Consider the following 18,250-nt stretch of genomic DNA (forward strand, 5'->3'; position numbering starts at 1 on the left):
TTAATTACTCACTTACTTACTTTAATATACATTTTTTGTTTGTGTATAAGTTTATTATTTACTTTATTGTTTAATAAGTCAAGTCAAGTTACGATTATTTGTATATCCCTTATTCACAAGTCTCAAAGGTCTGCACAAAACACAGACTATTACAAACAACAGACTATTTTTACACCACCCCCTGATCTAAACCTTACATGAGGGCAAGGAAAAACTCAAAACCTCAGCATGAGGAAAATGAAAAACTTGAGAAGGGACAGCACATGAGGGAACCACCCCTACCAAGATGACCAAGCTACAATGAATGTTGCAATACACAAACATCGTCAACATGAAACAGGCCATTCTTAAGCTATAAAATACTAGTGTTTTTTTAAGTCTAGATTTAAATAGTTACACTGAGGTTGCAGATAGAATCTCAGAGGGCAGAGCATTCTAAGGCACTGGGGCTCAAATGGAGAACGCTCTCAAACCTGTGGATATATTCTTGGGATCACATTTTCCAAGTGAACCTTTCGAACCGAAAATATGGTTGAAGCATATTTTTGTATAATGACAATAGAACGGAGGCAGCACGGCAGCGCAGTGGTTAGCGCATGTGTGGCACAGTTCTGAGGTCGTGAGATCAAACCATCCTGTGAGGAGTTTGCATGTTCTCCCCGTGCTTCCATGAGTTTCGCCCGTCTTGAAGTGAAGCCACTGTCCTGTGATAAAGAGGAGTTCTGGGAATTCCGAGCCTATTCGCTGACGTGTCATTCAGACACAACTCTGTACGGTCTCACGCAAATACTACCTACAAGTGGAATTGATTAAACACCTTGTTATTTTTTTAAGATTAAAAAAAGAAAAATTAAAAGAAGTAGTGTTGCAGTGATGTACAGTATGGTAAGGCAGGTGGGTCAGAGCCAACAACATATAGAAATATAAAATTAGAAATAAATATACTGGTCAAATGTCTTTAGTAGGGCAGCACCGCGGCTCAGTGGTTAGCGCATCCATCGCACAGTGTTGAGGTTATGGAACGAGCCTTCATGTGCGGTGTTTTCAAGTTCTCCCCGTTCTTGCGTGAGTATCTTACGGGCACTCCGGTTTCCTCCCACATTCCCTAAAACTTGCATGTCAGGCAAAATTGTTCCTAGGTGTGAATGAGTGAGTGAGTTGTCTATCTCTGTTTGCCCTGCGACTGGCTGGCAACCAGTTCAAGGTGTCCCCTGCCCACTGCCAGCACACAGCTGGGATGGGCTCCAGCACCCCCGCCACCCTACTGAGGATAATCGGTGTAGATAATGGATCGATGGATGGACAACAGACTCTTAAAATCACATTTTAAAATGACAGGGAGCCAAAGTTGGTTAGCTGAAATCAGGGTAAAGTGATTAAACTTTTGTCTTAGTTAAAAGCTTTGCTGTTGCATTTTGTGCCAGGTGCAGGCTCTTGATGCTCGATTATGGGCGACTGGAGAGTCTTATAGTACAGTAATCAAAACGGGATGTAACAAACGCTGGGATTATAAACTTTCATCAGACTGAGAAGGAATAGGGCAAATTTTAGAAATGTTGCGAAGATGGAAAAAAGCTGTTCTATTAATTTTCTTAACGTGTATCTGGTAGGACAACATTAGGGTCTAAAGTGACACCTAGATTTTTGCCTGAGTCACTCTGGATGATATGACATTTGTCAATGTTCAGAGAAGTGCTTGAGAACAAATCACGGCATTCAGATGGATCATCCATATTTTTATCGCAGTGAAAGGGTTTTGTAATTTACACAATTAAGTGGGGCATATGCCTCCATTGGAAGATACAGTGAGTTTCATCTGCATAGCAATGTAATCTGATATTATACTTGCTAATCATATCACCTAACAGAAGGATATACATGCTGAAAAGAAGGGAATCGAGTACTGAGCCCTGCAGGACGTCACAGGTAACGCTAAAGGGTTCAGAGGTCCATCCATCCATCTATTATCTGCTTATCCTCATCAGTAGGGTCGCAGGGGTGCTGAAGCCCATTCCAGCCATCTTCAGGCAGTGGGCAGGGGACACCTTGAACTGGTTTCCAGCCAGTCGCAGGGCACACTGAGACGGACAACTCACTTGCTCATTCACACTTAGGGACAATTTGGACCAGCCAATTAATCTGACATGCATGTCTTTAGAATGTGGGAGGAAACTGGAGTGCCCGGAGAACATGCACAGGAATGTTTGATCCCATGACCTCAGAACCGTGACACACACGTGCCAACAACCGCCATATATATATATATATATATATATATATATATATATATATATATATATATATATATATATATATATATATATATATATATATATATATATATATATATATATATATATATATATATATATATATATATATATATATATATATTGAACTTTATGACCTTTTCCCACATTTCTCACTTCAAACATAAAGATATAAAACTGTAATTTCTTGTGAAGCATCAACAATAAGTGGGACACAATCATGAAGTGGAACACACTTCATTGGATATTTTAAACTTTTTTAACAAATGAACAACAACAAAACTGGGTGTGCGAAATTATTCAGCTCCTTTACTTTCAGTGTAGCAAACTGTGTCCAGAAGTTCAGTGAGGATCTCTGAATGATTCAATGTTGATCTAAATGATGAACGATGACAAATGGAATCCGCCTGTGTGTAATAAAGTCTCTGTATAAATGCACCTGCACTATGATAGTCTCAGAGGTCTGTTTAAAGCACAGACAGCATCATGAAGAACGAGGAACACACCAGGCAGGTCCGAGATACTGTTGTGGAGAAGTTTAAAGCTGGATTTGGATACAAAAATATTTCTCAAGCTCTAAACATCCCAATGAGCACTGTGCAAGCAATAATATTTAAATGGAAGGAGTATCAGACCACTGCAAATTTACCAAGATTGGGCCGTCCCGCTAAACTTTCAGCTCATACAAGGAGAAAACTTATCAGAGATGCAGCCAAGGGGCCCATGATCACTCTGGATGAACTACAGAGGTCTACTGCTGGTGATGTTTGTGATGATGGTGAAAATGAAACAAAAACTTGATAATTGGGTATGCAAAAACATAGAATTGAATTTTTATAAGGACGAAAAACAGACATGTACTGAACAACTCATAGTTAGGGAAGACAAGTGGGAGCTTGATGCTGGCCAAAGCTCTTCGTTCTTGTCTTATTAATGCACGGTTTAGGCTACTTAGCATTGGATGGTCCTGCTGCCTGTGGGCGGACCCACTCAAGCAGCAGGTCCAGAGATACTCAGTATGATGGACAACACACACCATAAAACAGTGAGTTGTCACCATGAGCAACTATGAGAGTTATTGTTATTATAATACATATCCTTATTTTATAGTATACTGAAAAAGTATGGAGACACCAATGATTATAATGATGACGGTGAAATAGTGATAGTGAGGATAAAGATGATGAGGAGACCGTGCATCCACAGAACCCATGTACATTTGTATATCCATAAGGTGTTTCTTAGATGTAAATGCAATTGTAGTTTTGTTTTTATCACTTTCAAAATAAAGTGACATTCATTCATTCATTCATTCATTTATTCATTGATAATAATTTAAACAATCGAGCAACAAAGGCATAAGTAAGTGAGAAAACGAAATACTGTACTAAATTATATAACATATGACGGCTTGTTTCATGTGATATTGTCTTTTAGGGGCACACATTTGCCTCCAGTGAGAGTTAAAAACTCATTGTGAACTCCTCAAAAGCAAAATTGAGTTGTCAGCTAATCTGCAATAATGGGGTGCTTTCCAGCTCGTATTCCACTTGAGGTCTTGGGGTCTCTTGATGAAAGATGACCTTTTTGTTTTATATGGTTTGCATTTTCATGTCGAAAATGGGACTTTGTGAGCACTCAATTAACTACACACAGGGTTTGCACACCTTTTTCATGACCAAATCAAAGCCCTTTTAAGGCCTTTTAAAATATTATTCCAATTCCTCCAGTAACATAAAAATAATAAATCTGATGTAAATCATGTATTTTGCAGATTCATAAAAATCTCTGTGAATTACATCCATCCATCCATTATCTGCACCGCTTATCCTCAGTAGGGTCACGGAGGTGATGGAGCCCATCCCAGCTACCTTCGGGCAGTGGGCAAGGGACATTCTGAACTTGTTGCCAGCCAGTCTCAGGGCAGACAGAGACAGACAATTCGCTCGCTCATTCACACCTAGGGACAATTTGGACCGGCCAATTAATCTGACATGCATGTTTTTGGAATGCGGGAGGAAACCGCAGTGCCCGGAGGAAACCCACGCAAGCACGGGGAGAACATGCAAACTCCTCACAGGAGGTTCCATCTCATGACCTCAGAAGGGACAGTTCTGAGACAAAAGAACACGCGCTAACCACTACCCCACCGTGCTGCCCCCTGTGATTTACATATGCATTTTTAATCTTGTGTGTGCATTTAGAAGACATATGAATTTTAAGTAAATCGTGTATATGGCTGCGGCTGCATCGGCTCGCTACAACGGGTCAGGTGTATCGACATTTCGTTCTGTGTACATTGTTACAAAGAATGACAATACAAAGGAAATTATTATTATTATTATTATTATATATTTGTGGATCGTTATATCATATGATATGTTTGAGAGAAATCTCCCCCCATATAGGTGTTGGGTAAAATGACATTCAAAGCTTACATTTAGAGCTTACATTTTTCAGTTGCAGGAAACTCTTCCTATTACAATTTTCCTCTGGGAAACACTACCTTATTTTTCTCCATGACCCATACACAAATGCCCATTATTGATATGGTACATATTTTGTGCACTGATGCAGATTTCATATTACCCTGTTTAAGTGTAACATGCCCCCGTCCTATTCGGCACAACCCATAGAGGGTGATGACGCTATACAAACGAATGCCATATAAACTAATTCCATACAAACTAATGTCTGCTGCTGTTTATCATTAATGAAGAAATATAATCAAGCCAAAGAGAGCAAATTCAGAGTCATTTTTGTGAAACATGGCAAAAATTGTAGGCATTTTACAAGAAGTTTACCCAAATGTTTAGCACTTTTCACTCCTTGAAAACACAACAGTAAAATTCAAGCATTTTTAAGGGATTTTAAGCACTCGTACGAGCACTGTACACATTCTCAAAACTATAACGGTAAAATTTGACCCTTTTTTGTGGCTGTACAATGTAGTGCAACCAAAATCTAATGCTATAAGGAACAAAACAAACTAGTGAGACTCATCGTGACCAAACCCACACTTTTTCTTTCTCATTTTTTTGCTCAATAGATTTTAGGTCTTTGGAGGTACCCTCAGCAGCAAGATGACGGAGAATCATGTCATGTTGTGTGAACGTTAGTTCATGTAGTCTTACTTATTATTTAAATCAATATTGTTTAAACAAATGGAAGTTTTTTTTTTACCACTAGGAGGCCGCAAAAAAGGGGTTTTTGAGCCTCTTTGGAGCTTGGAGATACTTTTTTTTAAGCTGGTATGCGTAAAAGCCCACCAGTTTGATATCCTTTTCCAAAAGAGCGACTCATTGGATTTAATTTGAATTGATATGTCTTAATTGTGAAACATGGTATGCAAATGGATTAGACATGGCACTCCAAGGTTTACATGTCATAAAGACTTTAAAGAGGGAAAAAAGGTGTTACAATAATAGTGCAATAAAAAACGAATAGTGCATTGCAACGGTAGCGCAATGAAAAGTGCAATAATATGTTATCATGTTATTAACAATATTTTAACTATGTTATTATTATGTTGTTACCAAGTCGATATTAATAGACAAAGGGTTAAGATAGGCTGAGTCCACCACTAAAGAATCAACCTTGTAAATGAAGGAAAAAAACAACACGAATCAAATAAGTATTTAAGTACATTGATCATGTCATATAATTTTCTATGCCAGTTAAAAATAAATTTCAAAATTGTCTAGAACATCACAATGACTTGTCAGTAGGTTACTTGGGTGCTCTTAACGGGTAACTGGTGCCAACAGGCACAATGTTGGTGACCCCTGTGCTAAATATTACATACTGTGCTTTTAAGAAGAGTGAGCTGTGTATACAAAAGTAAATCTGCGATAGAACAAAAGCATTTAACACATTCAAAGGGTCTAATGGATAGTTTTTCTTTGTGTTATGCATGTGTTGCAATTACAGTTCTGGAATACTGAAAGCTGTGCAATTTGAGCGATTCATAAATCACCACCAAAAAAAAAATAATGGCCTTACTTTGATATCATTTCCCAAACTAAATCCACTACTAATTGGTAAGAAGCAAAACCACATTCCAGACAGAGAAAATAATAAATGTTCACAATGCTTCACTTTAATTCTTCCAGCTGCGAAGGACGTGGCATCCATGGCCAGAATTAATGTGAACCACATTAGCATTTATCAGTGATTCGTTTCCCTATCTCCTAAGGTCATGTGGCTTTAACAGGAGTCTTAAGTAAGACTCATGTGCGAGTAAATGACCCATTTCATAAATTCCGTAGCATCGTCAGGGAAACGCTAGCTACTAAATGTCACAAACCGGCAGGTTGTCTCATCCTTTTGTCTTGGCAAAATTCTTTGAAAATGAAGCTAAGAACCAAGGGCTTTTATTTTACAAAAAGGCTTTGAAGCTTATACAAATATATTCTGTGGTGTTAACGATGTACGTGAAAGGCCCCGCGCCTTTCAGACGTGTGACACATAGAGTCTGTTTTTTGAAATTAAATCTAAGTTCAACAAGATTCTATAAACATAGACGAAGAAAAAAATGTTGGCTGTTGGCCCAATCACTTTGGTGGATGACCGCCCACTAGCGAATCATAGTTTGTGAAACCGGTGACGATTCCCAAGGTCCGCTAGAAGGCGTTTATATCCTAAACCAACAACTGATGTTACCGTACTGTTAGATTTTAAATATATTAAAAATGTACCGTTTACCAAATTGTTCAAATTAGTTATCTGACTCCATTAACCAAACACATTCTGGATTCACCTAACAATGCGCGCTCGTTTCTTGATTGGAAAAGATAGACAAGAATAGCCGACGTTTTCACACGGGGGCAGATCTAATTTCTTAAATAATTCAGCTAAGTGAACTCCATCAAATATAGGGCCGAATTAGCCGAATTAGTGTCGCTCGAGTCTCTGTCAAGACTCCTCCCATGGGCGTGCCAGGATAGCCCCCTTGCCTCGATGTCTGAAATGGTCAAAACATCCCAAGCGTTTCTACGTCACCAGGGCCGTCTGCATCGAGAAGTGCTGATTATCTCATCAGCCCTTTATCCCAGTTCCCCGCTGTTCCAGTAAACATCATTCTTTACTAGGTTGCATTGACTTCGCCCCACAGCTCAGCCAGTGAATATCTTTTGCATTTAAATGTAATTTTTATTTGATCGTGCAAAATCCTTTATAGTCAAATGAATAAAATCCTTCAGTACGCGGCCTTCGGGATTTCTGAGCCGAGCAACACTTAATGGCTAAAATGTGATTGGTTAAAAGCGTATATATAAAAGCACTCATCCAGTAGCAGTTCAACCAGAAAAAAACAATTAAAAAATGTGAAAGACATTTTGGAATTATCTAATAAGTATTGATGGACACATTTAATTGAAATTCAGATATTTCTACCCAGCAGAGAAGGCCTTGCAGGCCCTGGAGGCCTGCCTCTAGCAGCTATCAAAAACTAGGAATTAGACATTGAAGGAATGTTCCACCAAATTTTGATACGTTTCCCTGTCTCCTAAGGTCAAGTGGCTTCAACAGGAGTCTTAAGTCAGACCTGTGTGTGAGTCAATGACTTATATCATAAAGTCCTTAGCATCGACAGGGGGACACTGGCCACTAAATAGAGGTCGTCTCATCCTTTTGTCTCGGAAAAATGCTCTAAAACGAGAGCGAAGTATCCGTGCCGAGTTATACCGAGGGCTTGGTTTTACAAGAACGCTTTGAAGCTTAAACAAATATATTCCGTGGTGTCAACAACGTACGCCTGAACGGGACTTAAGACGACATGGACCGGCGCAGGAGCATTCGATGGACGGCACGCTTGACAGTTTATTTGCACAACTTCAATGTATCTTTGAAGAGTGGAGGTCGGCCACTGTCAGAGAAAGGATGGACAGGCGACTCCCAGCAAGGCGCGTCACGATGAAAAGATACAACAATTGCTCCTTGATCAAGAGCGTCGAGACGCTCTCCAGCAATGGCTTTTAAGATCAAATATCTGGACTGAAAATTGGCTGCGGCGCAAACGCGTGCGGGGAAAGGCTTCATAAATATTGGATTGTATGTTTCATATGAACGGGACGTGTTCACCTGAAGCCGTTTGAAGGAAGCTGACAATTAAGTGTTATCCTAAGACTTCATTGATGTTAAAAATAAAGACATTTCTTCTAGCTTTTATTAAAAGTAAAGTCTGACTGCTGAGAAGCACGTGATCACCTTCAGACTTTCATTTTGTTTTCAGGCTTCGTATCTGCTAAGGACCAGAAAGAGACAGGTATTTCTGAGTGTAGTCACTGCAGTCATTTGAAGAAATCCTTTGAGTCGAGGATTTAATATTGTTGATGTTACACGGGTTCATGCGATGGGATTGAACAACCCTCTCCACACCCAAAAAAGACAATCTCAATTGCTTTTTGCCAAAATGGCATACCTGTCATCCACAACCAAATGGTCCAATTATTAATGCTGGCAATTCCCCTTATTAAGTGATAACAAACGCAACGTGGTATTTGCTCACAGAAAGACAATATTAGCAATATACGAGGAGGTTGTCGTCTGCAACTAGTGTCCAAGAAAATCCTGATTAGAGCAAAAATGAGCATGACACGCTTGGTCTTTTTTGTTAATTTCCCACACAAAATTTGTTATACGGCATACACAAATTAAAATGTTCAAAAACCGAATAAAATGGAGGGAAAACATATAAGTTGACAGGTATGCAATTTGACATTGTGCGTAACTATGTCACTTAATAGCTATGTCTACAAACAAGTGTGTGCACTGTGTGTATTTTATTTTTCTCATATTTTCTATGCATTACATTAATATAACTGGTAAAGTCTGAAAAATAATTCTGCAAATGAGCAAAATTATCAAATGTGGCAAATAATTGTGTGCCTCTAAGGTAGTGGTCTCAAACTAGCAGCTTGCAGGCCCTTTGCGGCCCTTAATACGATAGGGTGTGGCCCGTGCCATAATATTAAAAAAATATTGCTAGAGCGGCCCGTGTGTGGTTGGTAAGGATGCTAACTAGTTAGGCAGAGCTGAAAATTAACCCAATAATGTTTGAGATCTATGTACGTCCGCCCAGCAATATAATTAATACATCCGTCAGCTCTGTTTTCATCCAATGAGAACACGAGACAGACGACAGCCCTGCCTTTTTTTGTATTACACACAATGCATTGCATAATAGCGGCTTCAACATCTAGATGTGTATTGAATTGACGGGAACCCAAACAAACATTATTTGTTCTACAGTAAGTGTTTTGTTTTTATTTCACCGCTGTATTTTTGTAAATTTTATTTATTTTTGTAAATTTTATTTGCTAGGTCACTCATTTGTCCTCTATATACCATTATCTCTCAAATTTCTGTTTCTATCTCTATGTGTAGTTGGTACAAGGCATTTGACTTTGTCATAGATCGCCAGTATTTTGCATCCACCGTTAAAAGGTTTTTAGCGTCTTTGGACATCTTGATCCCATTAATTTAACTCTGTATGTAATAGTTGTGACCCAATTATATTATCTTTTGAAACAACTTTGCATTATAATGAAGAAATGATCTGGCAATGCTATCAGGAGTAGTTACTAAAGAGTAACTACGGTGAGCGTGGCTTAACACTGTAGGATCTATCAATTGGCGAGCTACCTCCTGATGTGAACCATAGCCGTGTGTACAATCACAGAAGAAAACTTTTAAGATATTAGCATATTCTGATGGTTTTTTTTTGCAAATTATGAGAAAAATATCTTATTTAAATTGAATGCGAACCAAGGGGCTACCTACCTACCTACCTACCTACTTACCTACCTACCGACTTACCTACCTACTTACCTACCCAACTACCTACTGACCTACCTACCTACTTACCTACCTACCTAGTGAATTACCTGCCAACCAACCAACCAACATACCTACCGACCGACTGACCTACCTACTTTCCCACATAACTACCTAACTACCCGCCTACCTACTTGCCTACCCACCTACCTACTTACCTATCCACCTACCTTTAAAACAACTAACATACCTAGCCACCTACATGCCCATCTACTTACCTACCTACCTACCTACCTACCTACCTACCTACCAACTGACTGACTGACCGGCTGACCTACCTACCCACCTACCCACCTACCCACCTACCGACCTACCAACCTACCTACCTACCTATCTACCTACCTACCTACCTTCCTACCTAGCTACCTACCTAACTACCTACCTAACTACCTACTTACCCATTGTTGCAATATTGAAATTTGTCACCACACATTTATTTAGACTTTAATATCTATGTTAATTTACTTGTAATTAAAGCACCTTATGACTATCCATGTATTTCAATGAAGTACTGTAATTAATTATCTTGTGTTGATGTCTCAATATATCAACTTATTTTGGTCAAGTAATAGCTTGTTCCCTGGGATGGGCTTTTAGTTTTGAAAGACCACTTGCAAATTCAGTATGAGCCGGTCTGAACAGGACTGGGGTGAGAATTCTTTCTTGGGGGGTTTCCAATTATTCAAGACTTGGTTCTTTCATACAACACCCATTTCCTATATAAAAAAAAACTATAGTCAGACATTTTGTTGATGCTTTTTGCAAAGGACTCCGAGCTCTGTATTTACACGCCGAGCATAGAAGTCTCGCGACCCGGATGTTGATCAAAACACTTGGAGGAGAAAACGCTCTCCGTTTTCACAACCTACATACTTACCTACAAAATGATGTCTGATATCATGATGATGTACATTTCACTTGAATGGGAATACAGTAAAAAAATATATTCAATGTAGGCTATAATAGAAAAACTAGTATAACTTTATTGTTCTATTGGCAGATAATCTTGCTCTTTAGAATATATATATTTAATTTTTTTGACCACACTTGTTAGATGTTTTTTCTCCTGATGTATCTGTATCACATCCTCCTACCTTGCATCTCCACCATGCAAAATGTCTCGTAAAAAACAATATTTTCAACAAAATACACCAATCATATAGTAAAATAATGAAATATCATAAAATTAAAAACAGCACAATAGTCCGCAAATAGAATCTTTTTTGAGCTAGCATTTAATTCATGCTTCTAATGCTTGAGACAACGGCAGTAGCTCAGGAGGTAGAGCGATCGTTTTAGGATTAAGGGATCCCAGTTCGAATCCCGGCTTGTCCGTGTTACATGTCGAAGTGTCCTTGGGTAAGACATTGAACCCCCGATTACCCTCAATAAGCAGGTTAGCGCCTTACATGGCTGCACAGATCACGGCCGCTATTGGGAAATGTGAAGCACAATGTAAAGCGCTTTGGGAAGTCATTAACTTGAAAAGCACTATATAAATGCAGATCATTTCAGATCATTTACAACCTTCACCTACTAACTGTTTGTGATAAGAATTTAATGGGAATTGGATAAGCTTTACTTGTACATAAAACAGTACAGTATACACGCGTAGTGTATACTGTCTTCAGGCACAAGGAAATGTGCGTCGCTAAAGCAACAAAGTCATCACTATCCTCGGCGCGTGTCGCCTCATGCTGATGAATGGAAAGCCCTGCCAGATTACTTGATTTGATAAGCAGTACAACCCATCGGAAACATAATACATCACAAATTGTTTTGTCAACAATTTATGATAGCATTTATCAAATGACCATCGCAGTGGGTTGAGTTATGGTGTCATAGCTGGCATAATGTCAATACTCAAGCTGAACAGAGGGCAGCTTGGCCGCAGTGATTTAGACACGGTAAACTGTGACCTCTTTGCACGATTTCTATCCTCATTAGTTTGTCGGAAACTCATTTAAGAAGGGGAAGATGGTCTAAATTACTCTAACTTTTAATTTTAGGAATGTAATTCTTATCAGCAAATTCTGAGATTCGTTTTCATTATCTAGCTGTTGGTATTATATTTCTGGTATTTTATTAAATATTTCATGGGACAGTGCGTAGCACATTTGAAAACTAGATGTCGCTGTGTTGTGTACTGCAGGGGGTTAGAAACCCTAAAGAGCTGTAACAGACCAAAAAAAAATAAATAAATAACTAAAAATAATAAATAACTTGCTTGGGTTCATAAAAAATGTGTTTTGTGTTAAGATAAAAGGTTAATTATACATTACTGTTAGTCATCCAATATTTAATACATATTGTAAGGAAAAAGATCACGCCTAAAAATTCACAGCGCTAGACACTTTTTTCCCCAGGCGTTTCATGAAGAATTAAATTAAAGCAGGGGAAAACGAAAGGCAAAAAGAGAAAAGGAGAGGCATTAAGTAGAAAGTAAATAAAAAAAGCAAATAGCGAAAATGTGAAGGATAAAATTAAAAAGGAAGAAAAACTAAAAAGCAAGAAAAAATAAGTAATAAAACAGAGAATCGCCAAAAAAAGTACAAGGAAAAATAGACAAGGGGGGAAAGGAAAAACAGATAACACAGAAAAAGAAAGAAAAAAGAGAAAAAGAAAAAAAGAAAGAAAAAAACACAAGAGTAAAAGGAAAAAAGAAAGAAAACAACTGAAAGGAAAGAGAAAAGAGGGAAAAAAGAGGAAAAAAAATCAAATGCAAGAAAAGACAAAAAAAGAAAAAGAAAAAAGGGAAAAAGACAGATTTTCAGTATTGGGGGTAGCCTCTGCAGCAAGATGGTGGAAAATCATGTCAACTCCCTCTAGGTGAGCTTCATGTTATGACAGATGAATACAAAGTTTTCAACCAAAGACTATTTAAAAAAATGCAAGTATATCTCATTTTTACTTCAAATCTCTGTACATATTTTGGACAAAATTTGTTTTTATCTACCTCTAAAAAGCTCTAAATTGTACACACTGTCCCATTGACTGACACTTAAGTATATTTCTTACACTTTTTGTCGTTCTTAATATTATTTTAATTAAAATTGCAACACATAAGTCAAGCATTTTGGTGCACTTTACGTCCAGAAAAACCTAAATTATATTGCAAGCTATGCAAGTTAATAAATGGCATATCACAATAAGCAATTATACATGTTTCCATTGATGCATCAACGCACAGGAATCAATGGAATATTGAAAATGTAAGCCCTCCTAATGTGATTATGTCTCTCGTTGTTTGAGATTTATGGCCCTTCTTTTGAACATTTCTGTTTGCCAATCCCAAAACTTCCCACAGCCACTACATAGAGCCTTATTAACACTCCCGCTTCCGGTTTTATGTGAGAGTGATATCATGTAAAGGAACTTGGTATTTTAGAAGAAAGAGAAGACAAGAATGAGTAATACAATTTGAAAGATTATATTTTACTACAAAGAAGAGTAAATCTTTACAACCCCTTTCAGATTTGTAGTTGCCTTTTACTGGTAAACACCTGTTATGGGACCAAACAGCAACCTAAAATAACTTAATTTTACCTAATGAAAACTAGTTTTATTTATGTAGAGTGTTAAAGAAAAATTAAGTTAATGACCAAAAAGAGTTGAACGAGTCACTGTCAAGGAAACATACTTTTTAACATTTGCCAAATTCGATTAAACTTTACTTTTTAAAATAAAGTCAACTGTGCAAAATCAGGAGATTGAATTATACATAGTGTTATAAAATAATCAATTCAGTGTTCAGACAGACTTGAAAGAGTAGCTGGTGAGAAAATACACAACATAAACCTTTTTAACAAGTATTACAATCTTAGTACAGTTGTAGAATAGTTTTTCTTCCTTCGCATGTTCTTTTTTATATCCAGTTTATGAGAGTGAGGTCGGTCAAAATAAGAAAGGGATATGAGCAGTTTCTTTGAAGGCTTTATTCACAGAATATTCTGGGCATAAATGAGCAACGTGCATCGGCTGTAGAGATTCTTAAATGCCATGGCTGATTTGGTTAACATCTCTATCATACAATGGGCCGTCCATAAACTCATTACAAACCATAATACTAATTATTAAAGGGGTACCCGAGTAGAATAGAGGACTGTTCTATTGACTATAGCCTTGTCACGTTAGGAGACATCTTGTTTGAAACCCTTAACATTTGCCTGAGGAAAGCAATCACATTTTGTTTGCAAGGATGAATCCTGGACTTCGTTTAATGTGATCTTGTGTGCTGGCACTCTGGAATATGCTTGTTTAAACATCTGCCTGTGAACTGAAATGGATGATTTCTGCCTCTCATTGAGTACTCCTATCAAAGAAGTAAAGTGAAAGACCTAATCATAGAATTTCAGGCCACTTGTTACTAAATAGTAAAACACAACTGAAATTACTTAATTCCAACTAAATAAATGAAAGACATATATATAATTATGGCTAAATGTGGGCAGTAACATATTTCAGTACTACAACAATAAAAAATCACAAATTGAAACATAATTCATGTAAAGTTTACTGAAACATTTCTGGATTTGACCACACCAAATCTGAGAGCTGTGGTCCCCAGATAATGTCAAACACACACATGAACATTTTCAATCACTCTCGCTGAGCATCATCTTCAAGCGCCAACTCAACTCTTGTAAGAATAATTTGCGACCCCTTTGTGGACAGTAAAATTGTGGGAAATGCTGCGCCCTTAACTTCTCACTTAATCTGCATTACTCTCATCACAACAGAGCAAGCCACTCCATCAGTAAATGCTAATCTTCTAATTAACAAGCTAATTAGGCAATTACAGCTTTGCTGAAGGATGCCTAAATGAAATATGACAACACAGTCACTTTGTACAGCACCTGTGGGTCTTTTCAGATGTCACGATGAGAAGCATGATGACAAAGTGTCGTCTGCACATTCCTGCACGCTTCTGCTTGCTCACTCTCGCTTAACGTGCGCTCTTTCTGTTGTGAAGCCGACCTGCTACATTTTAATGACATTTGCAAGGAGGCATGTGGGTTTTAGAGCGCAAGCATGAGGAATAGCTGCAAACGGTGAAAGGCGCTGTCTCGGGCTCCCAAGAACATTTGAACTACCAGTGCCAGACTATTTCGAGTCAGGAGCTGTCACATACCGAAATGAATTATGTTGACACTGGGCTGAAAACAATAGTGAACGGGCCCGCGATCCAATGCGATGAAGAATCATGCTCTGCAACAGAAGAGAAGAGCTGGGCTGGGTACCTTTGAGCCCTCTGTGACAGGTATGTGGTGTGACTTGACAGCTCAGCATTTCAATGATAAATGCAGCAGTCTTGGGACTCCTGTTCACTAAACTCAAGAGTGGCTTGCTCTTGTACTTCAAGGTCAAGCAAATGAACCGTGGTAACTGTTAACGACTTTTCTTTTTGTCGGCATAGGGAATTTTAGGTATATGCTTTTTCGCAAAAGTCTGTGTCTGACTGTGCTGTGTATTAATCAATTGTCAATTTTAGACAAGAACCCTAGAAAAAAAATCTGCAACATGTACAAAATGCTGTAGTGAGGCGTTTAACTAAAGACAAGAAAGTTTAATCACATTACCCCGATTTTAGCTAACCTGCATTGGCTCCCTGTTAGCTTAAGATGTGATTTGAGGGTTCTGTTGGTAGTATACAAAATTATGCATGTACTTGTTTCCTCATATCTTTCAGATTTAATTCCTATGTTCTGGTCCGGAGCCTTTGCTCTGAAAATGGTGGTCCACTAGTGATCCCAAGAGACAATAAGAGATCTGCAGGTTCGAAAGGGTTCTCCATTTAGGCCCCGGTGCTGTGGAATGCTCTTACCCCCCTTTGATTCAATCTGCAACCTGCTTAAAAGACACTTTTAATCTATAGCATATAAATAACCCATATTTTATGTTGACAATATCTGTGTATTATTTGTTATTGCAACATCCATTGCAGCTTGGTCATCCTGGAAGTGGGATTACCTCATGTGTGGTCCCTTCTCAAGGTTTCTTCATTTTCCTTATGTTGAGGTTTTTGAGTTTTTCCTTGCCCTCATGTAGGTTTTAGATCAGGGGATGGTGTAATAATAGTATGTGGTTTGCAATAATCTGTGGTCTGTGCAGCCCTTTGAGACTCTTTGTGATTAGGGGCTATACAAATACACATGTCTTGAATTGACTCCACATTAAGTTTGGTATTTTCAGGCTATTGGCAATGTAAGGGTTTTACTATACAATTTTTAAAATCATAACATGCATCATGTTCAGTTTTCCTTGTTTCTTATGCCATTCCGCTCCCCCAACTTGATCTGTGTTGTCCAGGCGTGGCTTGTAGTCTTGTCAGTGAATGTCGAATTAGTACCCCACTTTACTATTGCGTTGTTTGAAATCATCCATTTATAATATACAATGACTACCCGGCCTACAAAGCAAATAGGCGGAATCCTGTTCAGTTTTAAGTTCCAGCTTAAGTTGTTGTATGTTGACTATAGGCCATTTGGCAATATTTTCACTTTATATTGTTCTATGGTTTGTATACATCAAAGCTGATTTTGAATCCAGTATTTTACCTCTATTTTATATTTATATACAAAATCAACAGTAGGTGTGGTGGCCATCGTCAACTTCTCCAAAACACGATCGCAGTGCATTGTGGGTTATGCAGCACAAAGTATCGTCCATTGCTTGTTCACTGTATTTTGCAGTCGGTTATGGATATTTTATCATTCACTACAAAGTGAATGGGATTAATTTGAATAACACTACAAAATATAAAGATTATTTACAGTACTTCACTACGGTACGTCCGTGATAGGGGGATCATATTGAACATAGCCTCTGTGTCTCTGTGCATTTGTATGTTTACATGCAAGGAAAAGTCAATCTGAAATTGGAATTCCATTTTTCCCCCCAAAAATCAGAAAAAAATCTTTTACATAATTAGAGACACAAGTCAGTGACCAGACATGGGTATTAACGAGTTAAAATCACATACATTTACTTGTGCAAGTTTTGTGACATTTTGCACTTCTGGGAGTATTTTTAAATACCTATACTTTTTACTTTTACTTAGGTAGATTTGTGAAGAAGAAACGGTATGCTAACGGTATGTTAGCCTACATTGGATGCAATACCAAGTAACTTAAATCCCTTCCACGTAAATATGCACATTTCTCTGGATCCTTTGCCTGCTTTTTTTCTCTCTGTCTGTCCCCTGAGTGAGAACCACTGTGGAGCCCAAGCACGCCTCGTTTAAAGGAGGAGCATCAATTACTTAAATGAATTATTGTGATTTTATTTACTTTACCTTTTCAAAATGTTAATGTTTTATTTTTCTTAGCGCATGCTCAGTTTTATTGAGCTCTATTTGTTGGCCAGGTAAGGGGACCGTTAGGCACCTTTTTTTTTTTTTTCCCAATCCTCAAAATAATCAGAAATTAGGTTTCTAAACGGCATTTCTTTGAAAACAATTAAACATTCCTCAATCTTTATTTATGGAGTAGCAGAGTTAAACCTGAGGCAGTATCATAGAACAGACTTTCTCTACAGGATGTGCTAGATCCAACTTGATCATTTTGACAATCGTCTAATATAGATACATACAGCATGTGTTGTGTTCATTAGAAGGTTTATGTAAGGCCTTTGAATTTGTGTGGCCGGTGAATTTTATTTTTTTTTTATTTTTTGGGGGGGTCCAATATGGCTATTTAAACATTTTGGGGTATCAACCTCTGAGCTTGCTTGTTGTTCTGCCTGCAAAGTCTGTTAAAAGAAGTACCTGGGTTTTAAATGTGCTGGTTGTGCTTAATGTACTTTTATATTTATACTATTAGAAGCTTATTGTTCATAAAATTATTCGAATTTACCTTGATTATTTTAATCTATTTCTAATTAAACATAATGTATTGTAAATTGAAAGAACTTTGATGATTTGATAATCTGATTGAACGGTTGTTAATCAAATCAATAAATAAGATATTGCTACAGTTACTCATTACTTGAGTAGTTTTTTTCAGCGAGTGTTTTTTTACTTTTACTTAAGAAATGATTTTGATGACTACTTCTTACTTCTATTTGAGTCATATTATTCTAAAGTAACAGTACTTTTACTTAAGTAATTGTTTTGCCTACTTTACCCACCCCCTCTGCTAGTGGCT

The sequence above is a fragment of the Urocampus carinirostris genome, chromosome 5, assembly GCF_059441175.1.
Source record: "Urocampus carinirostris isolate Australia breed hairy pipefish chromosome 5, RoL_Ucar_1.0, whole genome shotgun sequence".
Classification (NCBI taxonomy): domain Eukaryota; kingdom Metazoa; phylum Chordata; class Actinopteri; order Syngnathiformes; family Syngnathidae; genus Urocampus; species Urocampus carinirostris.